This window comes from Camellia sinensis, unplaced genomic scaffold (genome assembly GCF_055761805.1).
Source record: "Camellia sinensis isolate YWXY unplaced genomic scaffold, ASM5576180v1 Unanchor3, whole genome shotgun sequence".
Lineage (NCBI taxonomy): Eukaryota > Viridiplantae > Streptophyta > Magnoliopsida > Ericales > Theaceae > Camellia > Camellia sinensis.
Window position 1 is genome coordinate 14,986,535 of NW_028129178.1, and position 7,456 is coordinate 14,993,990.

Sequence of the window (7,456 nt, forward strand, 5' to 3'; positions counted from 1 at the left end):
CTTTTCTAACACTTATGCTTGGAAGTAGGCTATCGGGGGCCTAAAATCATGTAACAGTCGTAACAAGGGCCGGGAGCACCTCAAACACCTCGGGAGTGACAGACGCGAGTTGTGAAAGCTTACGGAACTAGCACGGGGACTCCCGGTTTGAAAACTAAGTTGGAAAGAGACAGTTTTTCCACGCTTAGGCTTGGAAATAGGACACCGGGGGGAGGCCAAAAACGTGTCACAGTCGCGAGAAGGACCGAGAAATGCCCAAAACACCTCGGGAGGGTCCAAAAGGTAAGCTGCGGAGACTTACGGAACTAGCACGGGACTCTCGGCTTGAGAACTAAATCAAAAAATGCACTTTTTTCACACTTAAGCTCGAAAATCAGCCGTCGGGGGCCAAAATCGTGTAACAGTCACGAGAAGGCTCGGGGAACACGTCACACACCCCGGGAGGGACCGATGTAAGTTGTGAAAACTTACGGAACTAGCACGGGACTCCCGGTTTGGAAACTAAGTCCGAAACGGCACTTTTCTCACACCTAAGCTTGAAAATAGTGCATCGGGTGGGCCAAAATCGGGTGACAGCCAAGAGAAGGTCCGGGGAACACCTCAAAACACCTAGGGAGGGACAAACGTGGGTTGTGGAAACTAACAAAACTCGCATGGGACTCCCGGTTTGGAAACTTAGGCCTCGTTTGGCAAGAGGCTATTTTAGCCAATTAGCCAAAAAGTTACTAAATTAGCCAAAAAGCCAACAACTCATACCAAAAAGTCAAAGATTCTCTTTTCTCTCTACTTTTTGCACATCTTTTCGTAATTAGCCAAAAAGTCATCCCAAACATACAAGTTTTTTTGACCTACCTTTTTAGCCAAATAGCCAAAAAGTTACTAAATTAGCCTGTTCCCAAACGAGGCCTAAGTCAAAAAATGCACTTCCTAAACACTTAGGTTTGAAAATAGGCCATCGGCCGCCAAAAAAATCCTGTACCAGTCCCGAGAAGGCCCGTGGAACACCTCCAACACCTCGAGAGAAACCAAAGTAAGTTGTGGAAACTAGCGCGGGACTTCCGGTTTGAAAACTAGGTCGGAAAAGGTACTCTTTTCACACCGAAGCTTGAAAAAAGGCCGCGGCGGGCCGGAATCGTGTAACAATCACGAGAACGCCCGGGGAACACCACGAACACCTCAGGAGGGACCAATTTGAGCCGTGAAAACATAACGAACAGGCACGGGGACTCCCGATTTGAAAACTAGGTCGGAAAACAAACTTTTCTAACAATTAAGCTTGGAGGAAGGCCATCGGGGGGTCAAAATCATGTAACAGTCGCAACAAGGGCCGGAAAAACCTCAAACACCTCGGGAGCGACAGACGAAAGTTGTGAAAGCTTACGGAACTAGCACGGGGACTCCCGGTTTGAAAACTAAGTTGGAAAGAGACACTTTTTCCACGCTGAGGCTTGGAAATTGGACACCGGGGAGGAAGCCAAAAACGTGTCACAGTCGCAAGAAGGACCGAGAAATGCCCAAAACACCTCGGGAGGGTCCAAGAGGTAGGCTGCGGAGCCTTACGGAACTAGCACGGGACTCTCGGCTTGAGAACTAAATCATAAAATGCACTTTTTCCACACTTAAGCTCGAAAATAAGCCGTCGGGGGCCAAAATCGTGTAACAGTCACGAGAAGGCCCGGGGAACACGTCACACACCCCGGGAGGGACCGATGTAAGTTGTGAAAACATACGGAACTAGCACGGGACTCCCGGTTTGGAAACTAAGTCCTAAACGGCACATTTCTCGCACCTAAGCTTGAAAATAGTGCATCGGGGGAGCCAAAATCGGGTGACAGCCAAGAGAAGGTCCGGGGAACACCTCAAAACACCTAGGGAGGGACCAACGTGAGCTGTGAAACTTACGGAACTCGCACGGGGCTCACGGTTTGGAAATTAAGTCAAAAAATGCACTTCCTAAACACTTAAAGTTTGAAAATAGGTAATCGGGGCCCAAAAAAATCCAACAGCAGTCCCGAGAAGGCCCGTGGATCACCTCCAACACATCGAGAGAAAACAACGTAAGTTGTGGAAACTAGCGCGGGACTTCTGGTTTGAAAACTAGGTCGGGAAAGGTACTCTTTTCACACCGAAGCTTGAAAACAGGCCTCGGCGGGCCGGAATCGTGTAACAATCACGAGAAGGCCCGAGGAACACCCCGAACATCTCAGGAGGGGCCAATTTGAGCCGTGAAAACATAACGAACAAGCACGGGGACTCCCGATTTGGAAACTAGGTAGGAAAAGACACTTTTCTAACACTTAAGCTTGGAAGTAGGCTATCGGGGGCCTAAAATCATGTAAATGTCGTAACAAGGGCCGGGAGCACCTCAAACACCTCGGGAGTGACAGACGCGAGTTGTGAAAGCTTACGGAACTAGCACGGGGACTCCCGGTTTGAAAACTAAGTTGGAAAGAGACACTTTTTCCACGCTTAGGCTTGGAAATAGGACACCGGGGGGAGGCCAAAAACGTGTCACAGTCGTGAGAAGGACCGAGAAATGCCCAAAACACCTCGGGAGGGTTCAAAAGGTAAGCTGCGGAGACTTACGGAACTAGCACGGGACTCTCGGCTTGAGAACTAAATCAAAAAATGCACTTTTTTCACACTTAAGCTCGAAAATCAGCCGTCGGGGGCCAAAATCGTGTAACAGTCACGAGAAGGCCCGGGGAACACGTCACACACCCCGGGAGGGACCGATGTAAGTTGTGAAAACTTACGGAACTAGCACGGGACTCCCGGTTTGGAAACTAAGTCCGAAACGGCACTTTTCTCGCACCTAAGCTTGAAAATAGTGCATCGGGTGGGCCAAAATCAGGTGACAGCCAAGAGAAGGTCCGGGGAACACCTCAAAACACCTAGGGAGGGACAAACGTGGGTTGTGGAAACTAACGAAACTCGCATGGGACTCCCGGTTTGGAAACTTAGTCAAAAAATGCACTTCCTAAACACTTAAGTTTGAAAATAGGCCATCGGGCGCCAAAAAAATCCTGTACCAGTCCCTGGAAGGCCCGTGGAACACCTCCAACACCTCGAGAGAAACCAAAGTAAGTTGTGGAAACTAGCGCGGGACTTCCGGTTTGAAAACTAGGTCGGAAAAGGTACTCTTTTCACACCGAAGCTTGAAAAAAGGCCTCGGCGGGCCGGAATCGTGTAACAATCACGAGAACGCCCGGGGAACACCACGAACACCTCAGGAGGGACCAATTTGAGCTGTGAAAACATAACGAACAGGCACGGGGACTCCCGATTTGAAAACTAGGTCGGAAAACAAACTTTTCTAACAATTAAGCTTGGAGGAAGGCCATCGGGGGGCCAAAATCATGTAACAGTCGCAACAAGGGCCGGGAAAACCTCAAACACCTCGGGAGTGACAGACGAAAGTTGTGAAAGCTTACGGAACTAGCACGGGGACTCCCGGTTTGAAAACTAAGTTGGAAAGAGACACTTTTTCCACGCTGAGGCTTGGAAATTGGACACCGGGGAGGAGGCCAAAAACGTGTCACAGTCGCAAGAAGGACCGAGAAATGCCCAAAACACCTCGGGAGGGTCCAAGAGGTAGGCTGCGGAGCCTTACGGAACTAGCACGGGACTCTCGGCTTGAGAACTAAATCAAAAAATGCACTTTTTTCACACTTAAGCTCGAAAATCAGCGGTTGGGGGCCAAAATCGTGTAACAGTCACGAGAAGGCCCGGGGAACACGTCACACACCCCGGGAGGGACCGATGTAGTTGTGAAAACTTACGGAACTAGCACGGGACTCCCGGTTTGGAAACTAAGTCCTAAACGGCACATTTCCCGCACCTAAGCTTGAAAATAGTGCATCGTGGGGGCCAAAATCGGGTGACAACCAAGAGAAGGTCCGGGGAACACCTCAAAACACCTAGGGAGGGACAAACGGGAGTTGTGGAAACTAACGAAACTCGCACGGGACACCCGGTTTGGAAACTAAGTCAAATAATGCACTTCCTAAACACTTAAGTTTGAAAATAGGCCATCGGGGGCCAAAAAAATCTGTAACAGTCCTGAGAAGGCCCGTGAAACACCTCCAACACCTCGAGAGAAACCAATGTAAGTTATGGAAACGAGCGCGGGACTTCCGGTTTGAAAACTAGGTTAGAAAATGTACTTTTTTCACACTGAAGCTTGAAAACAGGCCTCGGCGGGCCGGAATCGTGTAAGAATCACGAGAAGGCCCGGGGAACACCCCGAACATCTCAGGAGGGACCAATGTAAGCCGTGAGAACATAACGAACAGGCACGGGGACTCCCGATTTGAAAACTAGGACAGAAAACACACTTTTCGAACACTTAAGCTCGGAAGTAGGACGCAGGGGGGGCCAAAACCGTGTCACAGTCGCGAGAAGGACCGAGAAATGCCCCAAACACCTCCGGAGGGTCCAAGAGGCAAGTTGCGGAGACTTACGGAACTAGCACGGGACAGCCGGCTTGAGAACTAAATCAAAAAATGCAAATTTTTCACACTTAAGCTCGAAAATAAGCCGTCGGGGGCCAAAATCGTGTAACAGTCACGAGAAGGCCCAGGGAACACGTCAAACACCCCGGGAGGGACCGATGTAAGTTGTGAAAACTTACGAAACTAGCACGGGACTCCCGGTTTGGAAACTAAGTCCGAAACGGCACTTTTCTCGCATCTAAGCTTGAAAATAGTCCATCGGGGGGGCCAAAATCGGGTGACAGCCAAGAGAAGGTCCGGGGAACACCTCAAAACACCTAGGGAGGGACAAACGTGGGTTGTGGAAACTAACGAAACTCGCATGGGACTCCTGGTTTGGAAACTTAGTCAAAAAATGCACTTCCTAAACACTTGAGTTTGAAAATAGGCCATCGGGCGCCAAAAAAAATCCTGTACCAGTCCCGAGAAGGCCCGTGGAACACCTCCAACACCGCGAGAGAAACCAAAGCAAGTTGTGGAAACTAGCGCGGGACTTCCGGTTTGAAAACTAGGTCGGAAAAGGTACTCTTTTCTCACCAAAGCTTGAAAACAAGCTTCGGCGGGCCGGAATCGTGTAACACTCACGAGAAGGCCCGGGGAACACCCCGAACATCTCAGGAGGGACCAATTTGAGGCGTGAAAACATAACGAACAGGCACGGGGACTCCCGATTTGAAAACTAGGTCGGAAAACACACTTTTCTAACAATTAAGCTTGGAAGTAGGCCATCGGGGGGCCAAAATCATGTAACAGTCGCAACAAGGGCCGGGAACACCTCAAACACCTCGAGAGTGACAGACGCGACTTGTGAAATCGGACGGAACTAGCACGGGGACTATCGGTTTGAAAACTAAGTTGGAAAGAGACACCTTTTTCACGCATAGGCTTGGAGCTGCGGAGACTTACGGAACTAGCACGGGACTCTCGGCTTGAGAACTAAATCAAAAAATGCACTTTTTTCACACTTAAGCTCGAAAATAAGCCGTCGGGGGCCAAAATCGTGTAACAGTCACGAGAAGGCCCGGGGAACACGTCACACACCCCGGGAGGGACCGATGTAAGTTGTGAAAACTTACGGAACTAGCACGGGACTCCCGGTTTGGAAACTAAGTCCTAAACGGCACATTTCTCGCACCTAAGTTTGAAATTAGTGCATCGGGGGGACCAAAATCGGGTGACAGCCAAGAGATGGTCCGGGGAACACCTCAAAAAACTTAGGGAGGGACAAACGTGAGTTGTGGAAACTAACGAAACTCGCACGGGACACCCGGTTTGGAAACTAAGTCAAAAAATGCACTTCCTAAACACTTAAGTTTGAAAATAGGCCATCGGGGGCCAAAAAAATCCTGTAACAGTCCTGAGAAGGCCCGTGAAACACCTCCAACACCTCGAGAGAAACCAATGTAAGTAATGGAAACTAGCGCGGGATTTCCAGTTTGAAAACTAGGTCAGAAAATGTACTTTTTTCACGCTGAAGCTTGAAAACAGGCCTCGGCGGGCCGAAATCGTGTAACAATCAGGAGAAGGCCCGGGAAACACCCCGAACTTCTCAAGAGGGACCAATTTAAGCCGTGAAAACATAACGAAAAGGCACGGGGACTCCCGATTTGAAAACTAGGTCAGAAAACACACTTTTCGAACACTTAAGCTTGGAAGTAGGAGGCAGGAGCGGCCAAAACCGTGTCACAGTCGCGAGAAGGACCGAGAAATACCCCAAACACCTCCGGAGGGTCGAAGAGGTAAGTTGCGGAGACTTACGGAACTAGCATGGGACACTCGGCTTGAGAACTAAATCAAAAAATGCACTTTTTTCACACTTAAGCTCGAAAATAAGCCGTCAGGGGCCAAAATCGTGTAACAGTCACGAGAAGGCCCAAGGAACACGTCAAACACCCCGGGAGGGACCGATGTAAGTTGTTAACACTTACGGAACTAGCACGGGACTCCCGGTTTGGAAACTAAGTCCGAAACGGCACTTTTCTCGCATCTAAGCTTGAAAATAGTCCATCGGGGGGGCCAAAATCGGGTGACAGCCAAGAGAAGGTCCGGGGAATACCTCAAAACACCTAGGAAGGGACCAACGTGAGCTGTGAAAACTTACGGAACTCGCATGAGGCACACGGTTTGGAAACTAAGTCAAAAAATGCACTTCCTAAACACTTAAAGTTTGAAAATAGGCAATCGGGGCCCAAAAAAGTCCTACAACAGTCCCGAGAAGGCCCGTCGATCACCTCCAACACATCGAGAGAAACCAACGTAAGTTGGGGAAACTAGCGCGGGACTTCTAGTTTGAAAACAAGGTCGAAAAAGGTACTCTTTTCACACCGAAGCTTGAAAACAGGACTCGGCGGGCCGGAATCGTGTAACAATCACGAGAAGGCCCGGGGAACACCCCGAACATCTCAAGAGGGACCAATTTGAGCCGTGAAAACATAACGAACAGGCACGGGGACTCCCGATTTGAAAACTAGGTAGGAAAACACACTTTTCTAACACTTAAGCTTGGAAGTAGGCCATCGGGGGCCTAAAATCATGTAACAGTCGTAACAAGGGCCGGGAGAACCTCAAACACCTCGGGAGTGACAGACGCGAGTTGTGAAAGCTTACGGAACTAGCACGGGGACTCCCGGTTTGAAAACTAAGTTTGAAAGAGACAGTTTTTCCACGCTTAGGCTTGGAAATAGGACACCGGGGGGTGGCCAAAAACGTGTCACAGTCGCGAGAAGGACCGAGAAATGCCCAAAACACCTCAGGAGGGTCCAAGAGGTAAGCTGCGGAGCCTTACGGAACTAGCATGGGACTCTCGGCTTGAAAACTAAATCAAAAAATGCACTTTTTTCACACTTAAGCTCGAAAATAAACCGTCGAGGGCCAAAATCGTGTAACAGTCACGAGTAGGCCCGGGGAACACGTCACACACCCCGGGAGGGACCGATGTAAGTTGTGAAAACTTACGGAACTAG